The sequence below is a fragment of the Lolium rigidum genome, chromosome 6 (assembly GCF_022539505.1).
Source record: "Lolium rigidum isolate FL_2022 chromosome 6, APGP_CSIRO_Lrig_0.1, whole genome shotgun sequence".
Lineage (NCBI taxonomy): Eukaryota > Viridiplantae > Streptophyta > Magnoliopsida > Poales > Poaceae > Lolium > Lolium rigidum.
Genome location: NC_061513.1, coordinates 215,273,241 through 215,291,192, shown reverse-complemented (window position 1 = coordinate 215,291,192; position 17,952 = coordinate 215,273,241). Strand labels below are relative to the sequence as shown.

General features: G+C 45.2%; 1 pseudogene; it reads right to left on the bottom strand.

The window, feature by feature from the left end:
• Nucleotides 1–992: 992 nt before the first annotated feature.
• LOC124661453 lies at nucleotides 993–8,516 on the bottom strand (annotated as a pseudogene).
• Nucleotides 8,517–17,952: the final 9,436 nt, after the last annotated feature.

Genomic DNA, 17,952 nt, shown 5'->3' with positions numbered 1-17,952 from the left:
GAGAATCCCGGCGCCATCTGTCTGTCTGTATCGCTGGACAGGAATGCTTGCTCTTTCAGACATTCGGGTTGATGTGCGTTAAATGGGGAACGAATCCGAAGTTTGTGGTTAACTTCCACGGAGGAATGTGTCATCTCGATCGGACATGCACATTTATGCCTTATCTGAGAGCAAGTTAGCCAAGTGTATGCTATAAACAAATGTTATGTTATATATTGCTAATTTATAGTTTCTTAAAAAAAGCTAATTTATAGGCATAGTATATAATAGTTAGCTATAAAATGTGTTACTACCTCTGTTTATAAATAAATGTCGGAACTTTATCGAAATTTAGATATATCTAAACACTCTTTAGTAGATACATCTAAATTTGAACAACTCTTCGACATGCATTTATGAATGGAGGTAGTACTTTATCAATATGTGATATTTTTTACTCTCACTAACTGCCTAGAAGCACATGCTAAAATTAGTTCTTGCATGAAATTTCACTTAACATCTCTCCTCTAACTAGCCAAGAAGTTATTTAATCCTTATAGCTAAACTTGCTCTAAGAGTATAGAAGTTCTCTCTCGGCGCTTCCGAAGGCATGGGCTGTCTCCTCTCCTACATGCTTGAGCAACTCCTTGTTCAAAACGTCTGTGGTGCTATTGTTACAAGTTATACTGAGGGTGCTACCAAAAAAATCCACAAAAATCTAAATGCCCTGCCACATTCACTTGCAGATTTAAACAAACAAAAATTTGTGTTTATGTAAGCTTAAAAAAAACATATACAACCAATTGCTACAAACTAAAAACTTCTTCACCAAAATATTCAAGTACACGCACTATATTTTCGCTATGCATTTTCAGGTCGGATCAGATTTTTGGTTCAAGTCTACTCGCCAGATATGATCAATTATTCCTCCACTCTCAAATAAGTTACTCCACATAAACTGGCATATATAAATAAAAGCTAATTTTGTATTTGCCATCAGAGAATCCCACAAAGCAACTAGAACCGGCCATTATGGCCATCAAACGTAAATTATTATACCGATACTCAGATAGTTAAATATACAGTATTTAAAGTTACTCATGCAACACATGAGCTGCACCAAATTATTCCGTATAGAAGCCTGCAACAACAGGACATCAGTTATAAGATTTCTCATTTAAGTTACTCCGGAGAAGTCAACGCATCACAGGTTCTGGTCCAAACTTTCCCTTCAGGAACTTCTATAGTATACCACGGACAGATAACATTCCATGTCTTGGACCCAAAAACAGGATCAACAAGAGGATTGTAAACTGGCGCGAAAGGTCTGCTAGTTAGATGATTGTGTATTTTTCTTTCTTGACCTATCCACCTCCGAAATGGAGCAAATAGCAGTTGAGCAATTTAGGCCTTCGCTTCTCCATCTCCGTGCTTTGGGGAATCCGTTCCACTGTAGAAGGAAGCCTCGCTTGAAGCGTCAGAGCCTGTGTCGTTAGATTGCATCTTCTTGTCATCCAGTTTCATTTGTTCCGCGTAGCTTGTGTATTCAAAGGTGGCTGTATTCCTTCCCCGAATGCCGAGTCAAGCTTGTCAAGGTCGAAGACCTCTCCCATTATCTTCAGGCTCTCCTTATCGTTGGAGTACACAAACTTCACCTTCTTGTGCGTCTCATGGTCCAAGAATGGCTTCACTATCTGCCATTCGTATGTATGTTAGGCCCTTTGATCTTACAAAAGTGAACTAGCTCAATTAGGAATAGCATAGAACAAGGCAGCTAACAGAATCTTTCCAGAAGGAAATGATACTGACATGTAGGACCTGATAACACTATTTCCAATATGCACATGTTGTGGTTTATACTGTTTCCACTGTTTCAACTTAGCTTTAGGGAATGTAGCACGCCACATAGGAACTTTTAATGGTTGAATAATGCTGAAAAAAGATATCATAGGAGACTGCCAATATTGCGAAAGCAAAGCAGCAAAGGCCAATTACAGAAGAAAAATAGGTAGGTTAGCTAAAGGGCTGTGAAATGACTCGAGAAATAGTTAACGAATACCATGTACAGTAGACTGGAACACATCATTCATGATTTTCAAACAAGCAAGATACTGCTACTCGCACAACTCTCAACATCGTGGCTGCAAATCTATCTTTTGTAATTCACCTATGCGAGTATGGACACAAGGCAACAATGTTGGTTCAAGTGTAAAGATAATTCAAGTTGTGCAGCTGCTTACCTTCCAGAAAGACTCAAATACTCTAGGAGGATTGTAAAGGATCGCTAGGCCCAGTCTCTCAGGATAACAGTCTTGCAAAACGCTCACAGTCTCTCGGGTCACCTTCAGTGGAGTACTTCCCAGCGACCAGCCCTGGAAGTCTGTCAGCCACACCATCTTCTCCTGATCATCCGTCAAATTCATAATCGCTTTCTCCAGAGAGTAAACAAGATACTTGATCTGTTCCTTTCCCGAGGTAGTGTTCTGTTATACATCAGCATTATGGACACACAGTTAGAATGACTGAAGTTACTATGCTTCACATCAGAACCACAAACTTAACTAGTCCAGACTCCAGAGTGACGTGAGTTGAAAGGCAACTCAAAGTTTACAGAATAAACATAAAGAGTCATTCCTGAAAGTAAACTACCAGTTTACCATCATAAAAAAAAATACTAGTTCAAGGTAAATATGTGTCAAGAGAAACGATAACAAAAAATATGCATCTCAAGATTCATATGTTATACAATAGAAAAAAAAGTTTCATACTTTGATTTGCAAAAAGCATGAAATTATCATTGGTTCCTCACAACACTGATTGAGCATTCGGATATGATTTAGAAAAATATCAGCAGAGTTAGCATGATAGCTCCATAATCATGGTTGACAATTGTAATGTCCCTTTCACGTCTCAACCAGACCATGCAACTCCAATATGGTTTCAAAGCATATTATTCTACAGGTATATGCATATATTCTCGTGTTTCTTTACTAGCAAATAAACCCGTGCGTTGCTACGGTGCATTGCCAGGTGAGTAAGAAATTTTTTAAGCAAAAATAAATAAATGTTCCACTGAGAAAAAATTAACTTGTAAAAAACCTAAATATAAAAAGGATGGTTAGACGAGTCAACCTAATCTACGATGACTGTACCTACTCGTCGTAGCACGACCTACTATGTACGGGTTTACTTGTAATCGTGTGGCCTACTGGACGTCGACGTGCCCTACCGGGCCGGCGCCATCGGAGTTCCGGCGGTGGGCGGCCATGCGGGCTGTGAAGGCCTCCCAGCGGCTCATGGAGGCGGCCGCCTCCTGCAGCTAGCGGCATGTCTGCCCCTGGGCCAAAGTGGCGTTCCAGCGGACTTTGTCCACTGTGGCCGCCGCTGTCTTCCCCTCCGCCACCCTGACGGCCTCCTAGTCGGACTGGTAGCAAGCCATATCCCATGACACCATGGCCTCCGCCGTGAACACAGCCGACGCATCCTCCTCCAGCTCCTGGTTCTCCTGCTCCACCCGCAGCTGCTCCTGCCACCTCGCCACCACCACCTCCTTGTGCGTCGCGCAGTGGACCACCGCCGGGCAGACATCTTGTACCACCGCGTGGATTTCTGTGGTGGTCGAAGACGGAGGCTGGCAGTGGAGCGACTCGAGGGAGGCCCCCCTCCATGGCGACATCCATGCACGCCGATGTCTCCGCCGCGTCCCCCACACAAAATGTTTGGCCTCGCGTGGGAATCAACGTCCCTCGCGTGGAACCGGTAACCGCTGGCGGCAAGGGTCGACAGGACGCTAATCGCCATTAAAACGACCTTCGGAGAAAAAAATTATGTCAGGCCACTGGAAACACCCAAACGTAAAATGGTCACCAATCCTTTTCAACCGTTTTCCGTGTCTACGGGCGGACGTAAATTGACGCACCCGCAGACGGGCGTCTGGTGACTCAACATGTCCTTAGCAAATTGCTGTTAAATATTAAAGCATTGCAGTGCCGTATACACATGATTAATTTACGCAAATAAATTAAAAGTATACGCTGCTAAGCTCAGTTTATCTAGAAAGTCTCTGAAGAAAATACATGGATCTGCCATTCCAATCGATGGAAAAATAAACACGAGCGCTTGGCAAAAGTGGGCGGGCGAAATTGGCCTTCTCTAGGAAGAAGATTGATCCCATACAGGTAACTGATATTTATTCGCAACAGAGGGGGTTGGGGCGCCACAGAAGGACAGAAACGGGTACCCAGGGAGGAGGCGCCATTGGAGGGGAGAGGGGAGGGGTCACCACGGGAGGGGGGAGTGGGGGCGGAGCCTTGCCATGGGAGGAGAGAGGAGACGTCTCGAGCAGAAATTGGAGGGAAGAGGAGGGGATTACGATGAGATACGCTGCTGCTCATGGACCCTCCGGTGGAGCTTCTGATCGGTGGACAGGAAAGGGCAGCCGGGCAGGGAGGCCACGTTGCGGGATCTGGACCAGGGCGCTGGTGGTTAGGGGATCTGGTACAGGGGTGATGGCGGCACAGCGGCTCTGCACTCGGGGCCAGGTGGCGGTGTTCGGGGATCTGGGGCGGCCGGATGCGGCGACCATGGGGCCAGTCCTCTTCGCTCCCTCGCGGGAGTCTGGTCAAAGAGGAGATGAGCAGGGTTCGGTTTCCTTTTTTTTCCTACGGCGGCGAGGAAGGATGGCCGATGGGTGACGCAGGATCGGAACGGAGCGAACCGTTATTTTGACTTAGCGGTGGCATACGGTGTAATTTTGGCGAAAAATAGGGGCAACAATTGACGGACGACGGAAACCCTTTTTGCTTTATTATTAGGTATAGATGAGAACCTTATGATAAAATATTTCCAGATATTTGCTCTGCAGGCAATAAGCTAACCTCTAAGCCTGGCCTCATCACAAGAACAGTCCTTCCAAGTTTGTCCTTGTAGTCAGCCCTATATATTTTTCCAGTCTCTGCTTCATGTGCAATGTCTTCCTGAAGATTGAAGGATGAAAAAATTACATTACCCTGTAAATCTGGTAATACAAGCAACTTGTAAAGTATCATGAACAATCGGCTTCTGCATTATAACTCTCCCCAGCAGTTCAATAATATTGATATCATTCAATTGCACAGTGGCGTGCATCATTACAATGGCCGTGTGCATCAATTGATGGAGCGGCCAGGGTGGAGGGGGTCCTTTTCGGGAAAAAAAACAGCCATGTATAATTGTCACTGATAGTACTTATTCCTCATACACTAAACTTATTTTTACAGGCATCCTGAATACTACCTGCTGTTCTCACTTATCACCGATGTCCTAATTATATGGATCTTTGTTTTGGCCAATAAATGCATGCATATTCAATTGAGCATGAAGATATCGAGCGGTTAAATCAGACATACCCAGGAAATCATTTCTGGCTTGTATGATGCCCGCCACTTGACAGCTCCTTTCAGCATTTTACTTGCTTTCTGCACATTCCAGTTTCTTGCTCGAAGAAATCTCAATATTGATGCATCCGAAAGGAAACCCTGTATTGCTACTGACGAGGGTTCACCAAGTTGCTTCCGTAACTCATCTATCTGCACAGTAAACAGCACATCAAAACAGACTTAGAATTAAATTCTTCAATAGAACCAAGCAAAGATCTAATAGTGAACAGAAATATCTTACTTTCTGTTGCTGTTCTTCCAGGGTCAAGGTTTTCTCTGTTGCACCACTGTTGCTTGATTTCCAGAGAAAGGACATATTTACTAACTGGAGGGAGACGACTCTACTAGATATAGAGTCAAACCAGCTGCAAGAAAAAAAAAGGACAAATAAACATAATTACCATCTTCATTGTCTGTGGATGATGGAGTTGACTGGCAGAAGACAGAATGATAACAAACTCAATAAGCCAGTTAAAAGGAAAAGGGTGTGACAGATGAAAATTCATGTAAACGTAGTACCACAAAGTTAACAGAAACTGGGCACTCCACATTTTACGATGGATAAATGCTCATGAAGTAACTAAAACAAATAAACCTAGGAAATTCATTATTAAAAAACGCTCGGCGCCAAGTGCATGGAGAAATAGAGAAATAACACCACAGGATAGATCGAGACACAAACCATGGGAACTTTTGAAATGGGAGAAACCTAGCCGGGCAAACCACTAAATTTCACTCTGGCATCCAGTCCATACACGATAGTATGGGTGCTTGATGGAAAATTAAAGACGCGATAACACTTGTGGAATATTTATATATGCTTCAGTTGTCCCTTTCTGTAAGTATAATTGGATCTGCTAAAGCCAGAGACAGCTTTAATGCTAGAAACAGCTTTATGTGGGCTACAGAACAGGTCGAGATCAAGTCATCGCGAGCTAAACTAACTACCAGCGGCGGCAGTTCCTATCTTTCAGAAGTGATAACTGCGAAAAGAATCTTGGATCGAGGGGGAGAGATCGGAAATCTACGAGTTTCCTCACGCGGAAGAACACTCAATCATCCTAAGAAAACAAAGTGCTATGAGTCTACGAATTCCATGAATCGGCAACCAAGCCTGCATGTAAAACCAAATAGCACAGTTCATGGTTGTGGCACCTAAATCAACCAAACAGTAGGAACCGGGTTAGAGGGTGGCGGCCACGCACCTCGGGGATCAGTGTATGGGTGGTTGTGTTGACTGCCAAAAAAACGGAATGATCACTAGCTCAATAGGACAACAGGGTGTGAATACTGAAAATTCAGGTATATGCAGTACTACAAAACTAACAAAACTGTCACTCTCCTTTTACGATGGATAAACAGCTCATGAAGTAACTAAAACAAATAGACCTAGGAGATTCATAATTATAAAACGCACATCGCCGAGAGCAGGGAGAAATAGAAAATTAACATCACGGGATAGATCGAGTCAGAAACCATGGGAACCTCCGAAATGGGAGAAACCTAGCTGGACAAGCCACTAAATTCCACTCTGGCATCCGGTCCATACTCCATAATACTGGTGCTTGATGGAAAATTAAAGACACGATAACACTTGTGGAATATTTAGATATGCTTCAGTTGTCCCTTTCTCCAATTATAATTGGATCTGCTAATGCCAGAGACAGCTTTAATGCTAGAAACAGCTTTACATGGGCTACAGAACAGGTCGAGATCAAGTCATCACGAACTAATCTAAGTACCAGCAGCAGCAGTTTCTATCTTCCAGAAGTGTTAACTGCGAAAAGAATCTTAGAACTTGAGGAGGAGAGATCGAAATCTACGAGTTTCCTCCCGCGGAAGAACACTCAATAATCCTAAGAAAAAAAAGTGCTATGAGTCTACAAATTCCATGAATTTACAACCGAGCCGGCATGTAAAACCAAATAGCACAGCTCATGGTTGTGGCGCCTGAACCAACCAAACAGTAGGAACCAGGATAGATGGGGGCAGCCACGCACCTCGGTGATCACGTATGGGTGGTTGTGTTGACTGGCAAAAGAGCAGAGTGATCACTAACTCAATAAGACGAAAGGGTGTGAATATTGAAAATTCAGGTATACGTGATACTACAAAACTAACAAAAACTGTCACTCTCCCTTACGATGGATTAACAGCTCATTAAGTAACTAAAACAAATAGACCTAGGAAATTTATAAATAAATAAATAAACGCTCGGCGCCAAGAGCAGGAAGAAATAGAAAAATAACATCACAGGATAGATTGAGCCAGAAACCATGGGAACCTCTGAAATGGGAGAAACCTAGCCGGGCAAGCCAATAAATTCCACTCTGGCATCCGGTCCATACTCCATAATACTGGTGCTTGATGGAAAATTAAAGACACGATAACACTTATGGAATATTCAGATATGCTTCAGTTGTCCCTATCTCCAAGTATAATTGGATCTCCTAATGCCAGAGACAGCTTTAATGCTAGAAACAGCTTTACGTGGGCTACAGAACAGGTCAAGATCAAGTCATCAGGAACTAAACTAACTACCAACGGCGGCAGTTCCTATCTTCCAGAATTGTTAACTGCGAAAAGAATCTTGGAATTCGAGGGGGAGAGATCCGAAATCTATGAGTTTCGTCACGCGGAGGAACACTCGATCATCCTACGAATTCCATGAACCAACAACCGCGCCGACATGTAAAACTAAATAGCACAGTTCATGGTTTTGACGTCTGAATCAACCAAACAGTGAGAACCGAGTTAGAGAGCGGCGGCCACGCACCTTGACAATCACGTTCTTTGTGTATGGGTGATCACTAACTCAAAAAGACGAAAGGGTGTGAATATTGAAAATTCAGGTATATAATGTAGTAAAAAACCAACGAAAACTGGCAGTCTCCCTGTTTATGATCTATACCAGCTCAGCTCATAACTAGAACAAATGAAGCTAGGAAATTCATAATTTAGAAAACGCTCAGAGCCAAGAGGCAGGGAGGGAAAAAAGAAAGAAACTTTAACAGCACATGATAGAACATACTACCATGGGAACCTCCGAAATGGGAGAAACCTAGGCGGGCAGGCCACTAAATTCCACTCTGGCATCCGGTCCATACTCCATAACACTGGTGCGTGATGGCAAAATAAAGACGCGATATAACACTGTAGGATATTTGGATACGCTTCAGTTGTCCCTTTCCCGCAGACCCCAGTATAATTGGGCTACAGAGCAGGCCGGGATCGAGTCGACGCGAGCTAACTAGCGGCAGTTCCTATCTTCCAGGAGCGTCAACAGTTGACAGCGGAAAAGATGGGTGGAGTTCGAGCGGGGGGCAGATCGAAATCTCTACTGGTTTCCTCGCGCGGAGAACACCCAATCATCGTAAAGAAACGGCAGACGGGTGGTACGAGTCTAGGAATTCCGTGAATCTACAGCCGAGCCGGCCGGCCTGTAAAAGAACAGTTTGTGGCTGCGGCGCCTGAATCAATCGAACAGTAGGAGGCGGGAGACGGAGGGCGGCGGCGACGCACCTGGCGGATCAGGATCCCGCTCTCTCGGCGCCGGCGACGACGGGCGGCAAGACACGGCCTCAGAGAGCACCGCAAGTTCTCGGAAGGATCCCGGTGAGGAAGGCGGGGCGGTAGTGGGGTGCTAGTAGTGGGGGGATAAAGGGCGGAGATAATTGGGAAGAGTTGAATCCTTCCCGGCGTTCGCGGGGCGGAGGGGGAAAGGAAGGAAGGAAGAAAGTCGCCTCGCCACCGTCGCAGCACGGCAGCAGGAACAGCCAGGCGTTGCCGCGTCAGCCGTCAGCTGCGTCACCAACCACTACACTAGACTAGACTAGAACCACCATGGAGCCGCCGCGCGTCAGGGGTTGGACGGTCGGCACAAGAGTACAAGATGCTCTTCAAGCTTTTTTTTACTACTGTAACAAAGATGATGCCGCCACACCACGAGGTCCACGAGGACCCAAAGATTCGGCGCATGCATTCTGTACAAAACAAAATGAATTGCTAGCTTAAAAAATGAAGGACATTGTAGGAGTTTATTTTTTCAAATCCTTTACAGCCTAGAACTCATAATATTGTTAATTTGCTTAGTTCAGAAAGGGTAAATCACTTTGACAAAAGGGTAGCACATTTTTGAAATATCCAATTAGACCCATTTGTCCTCTCGTGTACTTCTTTGAGGCCTGGGGGTACCTGTCCTCCCTCGTTGTCGCCTCCTCCCCCCACCATTCTCCATTTCGCTGCCATCGAGTTTTAGTGTCGAGCAAAGCCCGGTCAGTATCGCGGCAGCAGGGCCTCTGATATGGGGTTGCCCGATCTTCTCAGTAAGCGACGGGTGGTGATGAACACGTGATGGTAGCAGCGGATGAAATCGATGATGATGAGGAGGATAACTTGTATGACGCCGACGAAGTCTCTCGATTGATTCACGATGCCAATGCAACGGATCTCAACCCCGCAAGATATTCGCAACTCCACACACTTGCGCACGTAGCCGCCGACCACGAAGCGGTAGATTGCAATCTTCTAATCCCCAATGGAACAGACGAGATCACACAAACTTTCGGTAGCATAAAACTCCGGATCGCAACGAATTGGAGAGTTGGGGAGCAATAGTTTTGCTTAGCAAACAACTATGAACTAGGGTTTATCTTAAACTTGGTCTAAAGCGGCTAGGGGTCGTCCAAGGCACTTATATAGGCGTCCGAGACGAGTTACGGTCGAAAAATACAAGTAAAACCGACCCGAATAGATCCGGTCGAGACGGACTCGGACCGGTCCGGTGCGGGATCCGGTCGACCGGGTTGTGGACCGGGCGGGCCGGTGCAGTAGTCCGGTCAACCGGGCGGAAACCGGAAGCTGCGAAGTTTCCGGTTTTTGCCCGTACGAGAAATCTCATCCGGTTGGCGGCCGGTTGTCGACCGATCGGCCGGGCCGAGGGACCGGGCTGTCCGGTCCGGGGGCCGGTCCGGCCGGGTTCCGGACCGGCCCGGACGTCGTCTTCTCCTCTCGCGCATGCCTCCCGCTCCTCCCTCGCGCGTCCATGAGATATCTTCATGTCCAGCTCCATGCCCAGCTTCACGGCCATCTTGACGTCCGTCTTCACGTCCAGCTGCTCCTCTCCTCGTGCGATGCTTGTCTCCTCTTGATACACGATGATACATAAGTAATAGGACTTAGGCGAGTATAAAGTTCTCATCAATCAAAGTATCGTTTAGGAACAAGTTCACTGTTGTTTAAGTAGCTTCGCACGAGCTCTTGTAATTGGTCCAATCCGAACTTCATTGGACTTGAGCTTCACGACGAGGTTCATCTTCATTTGTTAATGACGGAGGTAGTGGTGAAGTAGGGATGTCCTCATCATCTCCCCCCTTCAAAAGGCGTCGACCTCGGCGCTCCAAGGTCTTCTCTGTCATATGGTGTCAAATCAGCAACATTGAAAGAATTACCGACACCAAACTCATCAATTGGAAGATCTATCGAGTATGCATTATCATTGATCTTGGCAAGCACTTTGTAAGGACCAGGCACCACGAGGCTTCAACTTAGACTTCCGCGGCTTCGGGAACCTATCCTTGCGAAAATGTACCCAGACCATATCACCAGGCTTGAACAACATCTCTTTGCGCTTTTTGTTCATCCTTGCAGCATTGCTCTTGCCTTTCTTCTCTATCAACTCTTTAGTCTTCACATGGATCTTACGCACAAAATCTGCCATCTTGGATGCCTCCATATTAACTCTCTCATGTATGGGTAAAGGCAACAAGTCAAGTGGAGTAATGGGTTTGAAACCATACACCACCTCAAAAGGACACAGCTCCGTGGTAGAGTGTACCGCCCTGTTGTAAGCAAACTCCACATGCGGCAAACACTCTTCCCACTCCTTTAGGTTCTTCTTGATCATGGACCTCAACAGTTGTGACAAGGTTCGATTCACCACCTCGGTTTGACCATCGGTTTGGGGATGACAAGTAGTATCGAACAGTAGCTTTGTCCCCAGCTTTTCCCAAAGTGTCTTCCGAAGTAGCTCATGAACTTCACATCCGATCGAAACAATAGTCTTCGGGACTCCATGTAGTCGAACAATCTCCCTGAAAAACAGGTTCGCAATATGCGACGCATCGTCGCTTTTGTGGCAAGCAATAAAGTGTGACATTTTAGAAAATCTGTCCACTACCACAAATATAGAATCATGGCCTCTCTTAGTACGCGGCAAACCCAACACAAAATCCATACTTATATCCTCCCAAGGTGTAGTAGGTGCCGGTAACGGAGTATACAAACCGTGAGGCTTCATCTTGGACTTGGACTTGTTGCAAGTAATGCATCTCTTCACATACCTGTCCACGTCCCGCCTCATCTTTGGCCAATAAAAGTGATCAGCGAGCATGAGTAGCGTCTTCTCACGCCCAAAGTGACCCATCAAACCTCCAGCATGAGATTCCTGCAATAAGAGCAAACGCACAGACGATTCTGGAACACATAGTTTGTTAGCTCTAAACAAGAATCCATCGTGTATGTGATACTTTTCCCATGCTTTACCCATAACACACAAGCGGTACGGTTCAGCAAAATCATGATCAGTCGCATATAAATCACATAACACCTCTAATCCAGGAATTTTAACATCAAGATGGGTTAATAGCATAGTCTTCCTAGATAGAGCATCGGCAACAATATTATCTTTTCCCTTTTTATGCTTAATAATGTACGGAAAAGACTCAATGAACTCAACCCACTTAGCAAGACGCCTATGCAAAGTAGATTGGGCTTTCGGATATTTCAAAGCTTCATGATCGGAATGTATGATAAATTCTTTTGGCCACAAGTAATGTTGCCAAACCTCAAAAACTCTAATTAAAGCATACAATTCTTTATCATATATAGGATAGTTCAACTTAGCACCGAGATAATTTCTCGGAAAAATATGCAATTGGGCGACCCTCTTGCATCAACACACCACCAATTCCAATACCACTAGCATCACATTCAATCTCAAATTATTTATTGAAATCAGGAAGTGCAAGCAACGGTGCAGAAGTTAACAATCGTTTCAGTTCATCAAAAGCATGATCTTGGGCAACGCCCCACTCAAAGACAACACCCTTTTTAGTCAATTCATTCAAAGGTGCAGCAATAGTAGAAAAATTGGGCACAAAACGGCGATAAAACCCAGCTAGACCATGAAAACTCCTAACTTGACTCACATTCATGGGAGTAGGCCAATTTTGAATAGCTTCAATTTTAGACACATCTACTTCTACTCCATGCTTAGAGACAACATAACCCAGAAATATGACCTTATCTTTGCAAAATGTGCACTTCTCAAGATTACCATAGAGTTTACTATCACGCAACACTTGCAAAACATGTCGAATATGTATAATATGATCAGATTCATTGCGGCTGTAGATTAATATGTCATCAAAATACACAACCACAAACTTGCCAATAAAATCACGCAAAACATGGTTCATCAGTCTCATGAAAGTGCTCGGTGCATTAGTCAAACCAAAAGGCATTACTAACCACTCATATAAACCAAATTTTGTTTTAAAGGCGGTTTTCCACTCATCCCCTTCTTTCATCCTAATTTGATGATAACCACTACGCAAATCAATTTTAGTGAAAACAGCAGCACCACTCAATTCATCTAGCATATCCTCTAAACGGGGAATAGGATGACGATATCGAATAGTAATGTTGTTTATCGCTCTACAATCTACGCACATACGCCATGTACCATCTTTCTTAGGAACAAGAATAACGAGAACAGCACAAGGACTAAGGCTTATGCGGATATAACCTTTGTCGAGTAGCGCTTGTACTTGCTTCTGTATCTCCTTCGTTTCTTCAGGATTCGTTCTATATGGCGCCCTATTGGGCAGCGATGCTCCGGGGATCAAGTCAATTTGATGCTCAATACCTCGCAATGGTGGAAGTCCTGCGGGTACCTCTTCCAGAAACACGTCGCTGAATTCCTGCAAAACATTAGAAACACCAAGAGGAAGAGGGGTCATGTTGTTAGAAACCAAAACCGTACCCTTGTACATGAGCACAATAGGCATGGCTGTAGAATCCTCACAAAATTCTCTCATGTCTTGTTTGGTGGCTAATGAAACTAAGGAATTCACTCTCTCACTTTTCGTTATATCACTCACGGCATTACAATTCTCTCGCCTATCTATGGATGCATCCTCCAAATTTACTTCAATCTTCTGACGAGACTCATTGACAATTTGCTGCGGTGACATAGGCTGTAAGTTAATTTTCTTGCCCTTGAACTCCAAGTGATATGTATTGGCGCGGCCATTGTGTTGCACAGAACGGTCATAGAGCCATGGCCGGCCCAACGAGCAGGTGACAAACCGTCATAGGAACCACATCAAAGTCAATGGAATCCTTATACGGTCCAATCTCAAAATCAACACGCACCATGTGGCTCACCTTCATCTCACCATTATTGCTCAACCACTGAATATAATATGGATGCGGGTGCGGTAGATACTTCAGTTTCAGCTTGGCACATAACTCTTTGCTTGCTAGATTGCGACAACTCCCGCCATCAATAATAACTTTGCAAGCCTTATCAGGACCAACTAGTGCCTTTGTTTGGAACAAATTACAGCGCTGTGTAGATGCACTTGACTGCACATTAAGAACACGCTGCGAGACAACAATAGTTTGAGCTTCAGAAGGGAAAGCATCAAAACCATCACTATCACAATCATCCTCATCTGGAGCATTTGGATCAACATCATCTCCAGTTTCATACTCATTGTCCTCATTAATGATCATAACTTTGCGGTTAGGACAATCTCGCTTGAAGTGACCCTTGCCACCACATGTATGACAAGCCATATCGCGATTGCGCGCTGTCGACATGTTAGAACTAGTTCCACTTGCTGCAGGAGCGGGCTTCTTTGTGTTGGTGACACTAGAAACCGGCTTGCTAGACGAAGAAGGAACATCCGCAGGGCGCGTAGATGGCGCCATGGAGGGCGGCACGCGGGGTGTGTAGCGCCCAGCACCGGTAGCACGGCCCTTCATTTGCAGTTCTTCAGCCAACTGAGATTCAGCTTCTCTTGCATGATGTAGCAACTCATTCATGGTAGCATAAGTGTGATGACGCACAATGCCCTTGATGTTAAATCTGAGACCATTCAGAAATCTCTGTAGTGTCATCTCAAGAGACTCACGGACACGGGCACGCTGCATAAGCATCTCCATCTCCATGTAGTAAGCATCAACTGTCAACACACCTTGTTTCAATTGGGTCAACTTGTCAAAGACGGAACGCAAGTAATTGGTAGGCACAAAACGAGCTCTCATTGCCGCCTTCATAGCACGCCATGTGATAATAGGCAGCTCACCATCTTCTTCGCGAGCACTCACAAGTCCATCCCACCAACGCAATGCATAGCCATCAAATTCGAGAGGAAGCAAGCTTGATCTTCCTATCTTCAGTATAGTCAGGATGTAAACGCCATAATCTCTCAATCTTCGGCTCCCATGTAAGATATTCTTCAACATCAGTACCTCCTTCAAATCTGGGAATTGAGAACTTGGGTTTACCCAAACCATCGTCTTGTTGTTGTAGAACACGTTGGGCTCCGACGGGGACAAAACCACGACCACGGAACGCATCACCAATGCCATGTCCAAGACCACGACCAACACCACGCCCTTGAGCATGAGCAGCTTCGGCATTGTCACCTTGGACACTGCCATCTTCATCAAGTGGTGGTTGTTGTTGCACCATTGTACGTATCTCACCAACGGCGGTTGTCAAAGCTTGTATAGATGCTTGAAGAGTCGTCACAGATGTTTGAACGGTATTAACCGCTGTAGTAGTCTCATCGACCTTCAAGTGAACACTCTGAATATCCTTGTCCAACGCTTCATTGGCAACACGGATTTCACGTTGTAGGTGATCACGTAGTGCCTCATACTCCAGCCAAGTAAGCTGTCGCTGCTTGGATCCTTTTTCTCGCATCACATCAACATTCTCGGTAAAAGACATGATTAGTAGGTTAGTGCACTAAACAAAAATCTTTGGTGGTACTCTCACAACTCACTCAAAACTGATAAGAAAGGTAAATCTTACCGCTCCAAAGTGAATTAGTATTGCTTACCAACTTGGATTGACGGACTAGTGCACGGATGTAGCGAAGCGAATATCAAGAGTATAAGAACAATCACACGACAAAGCAGGATATATGTGGGGCTGTAGGTGGGCTACCTATTTGCACCAATAACAAGCTCTAGCGCTGACCGTAGACAACCAATGATACTCACACAAAGCGATATAATGGGGCAATGCAACTATATGTGGGAAAAGTTGCAATGCACTAGAGAGACGCTAGCAAAGCTCAACGAGACAGGCACAAGATTGCTCAACTACGGGTGCAGTAAAGTAAACTTAGGCCTTCACTTGATTCAACTAGCACTTCACTTTTCTTTTTGGATTTTTCTTTTTATATAACACACGCAGCTATGTAGCTCTTTTTGCTTCTTTTCAATTTTTTTTTTTTTGATTTTCTGACGCAACTCCTTGATAACACGGCCAACAGAAAAATACAAAGCACCGATAACCTAACGAGCAGCCTGTCGAGCGGTAAAACTAGTTTCTTCTGGGGAAGTTCCTAGTCACTTATATCGATAGGTTGTGTCTATGGTTGGGAACAAGCACACTGTACGCTATGTGGACTCGGAGTAACAAAACTGACACCACTAGATAAAGTAACACAAGATGAAAGAGTAAACTCAAACCCTAAAATACTAGATGATAGAAAAAGAGACGCAAAAACAACTACGAAAAGCAACTAAAACTTGAAATTAGTGCAATCTAAGGCTATGGCAAACCCTAACCCTAATTTTTTTTGGCTTTTTCTGGATAGGAAAACACTCACAACTCAACTATGGGGTGGATTGTGGATGGCTTACCGAGGAAAACTGGAAATCTGATACCAAGATGATATGGGGTTGCCCGATCTTCTCGATGAGCGACGGGTGGTGATGAACACGTGATGGTAGCAGCGGATGAAATCGATGATGATGAGGAGGATAACTTGTATGACGCCGACGAAGTCTCTCGATTGATTCCTGATGCCAATGCAACAGATCTCAACCCTGCAAGATATTCGCAACTCCACACACTTGCGCACGTAGCCGCCGACCACGAAGCGGTAGATTGCAATCTTCTAATCCCCAATGGAACAGCAGATCACACAAACTTTCAGTAGCATAAAACTCCAGATCGCAACGAATTGGAGAGTTGGGGAACAATAGTTTTGCTTAGCAAACAACTATGAACTAGGGTTTATCTTAAACTTGGTCTAAAGCAGCTAGGGGGTCGTCCAAGGCACTTATATAGGCGTCCGGGACGAGTTCTGGTCGAAAAATACAAGTAAAACCGACCCAGAATAGATCTGGTCGAGACAGACTCGGACTGGTCCGGTCTGGGATCCGGTCGACCGGGCTGTGGACCGGGCGGGCCGGTCTGTGGTCCGGTCAACCGGGCGGAAACCGGGAAACTGCGAAGTTTCCGGTTTTTGCCCGGTACGAGAAATCTCATCCGGTTGGCGGCCGGTTGTCGACCGGTCGACCGGGCCAGGGACCGGGCTGTCCGGTCTGGGGGCCGGTCTGACCGGGTTCTGGACCGGCCTGGACGTCGTCTTCTCCTCTCGCGCATGCCTCCCGCTCCTCCCTCGCGCGTCCATGAGATATCTTCATGTCCAGCTCCATGCCCAGCTTCACGGCCATCTTGACGTCCGTCTTCACGTCCAGCTGCTCCTCTCCTCGTGCGATGCTTGTCTCCTCTTGATACCTGATGATACATAAGTAATAGGACTTAGGCAGTATAAAGTTCTCATCAATCAAAGTATCGTTTAGGAACAAGTTCACCTGTTGTTTAAGTAGCTTCGCACGAGCTCTTGTAATTGGTCCAATCCGAACTTCATTGGACTTGAGCTTCACAGCAGGTTCATCTTCATTTGTTAATGACGGAGGTAGTGGTGAAGTAGGGATGTCCTCATCAGCCTCTCTTGGCGAGGACTCCCTCCTCCCTCTCTCTCTCCCTGGCAGCACTAGGGTTGTCGGCTAGGTACTACATAGACCCAACGACGGTTTGATGTGTCGACGGTGGTGGAGGGTGAGCTTGGACAAGTGAATTTGCAAACTCTTGGGATCTAGACCTGCATGAGCCAACGTGGCTTGGTTTGTGGCGCCGGCTTCGGCTTTGATGGCATCTTGGCATCATGGTGGGCTCGTGATGATCCAGTGGCTTTGTCAAGAGAAGTCACAACGTAACTTTACATATGTGTCAGCCATCCTATCAAGATCCAACGCACAAGCTTCATCCAAATTTTAAACTCAAAATTCAAACTCTTAGAAAAACTGGAAAAAAATAAGTAAACCATATATGTTGTACTTATTATGTATTTTTGGAATCACGTCATTTAGATAAATGATTTGTCTTTGAATGACTTTTCATGTTTTGAGTTTAAAAGGCTATTAAATCATAAAATTAATTCAAATGAAACCAAACTTCCTG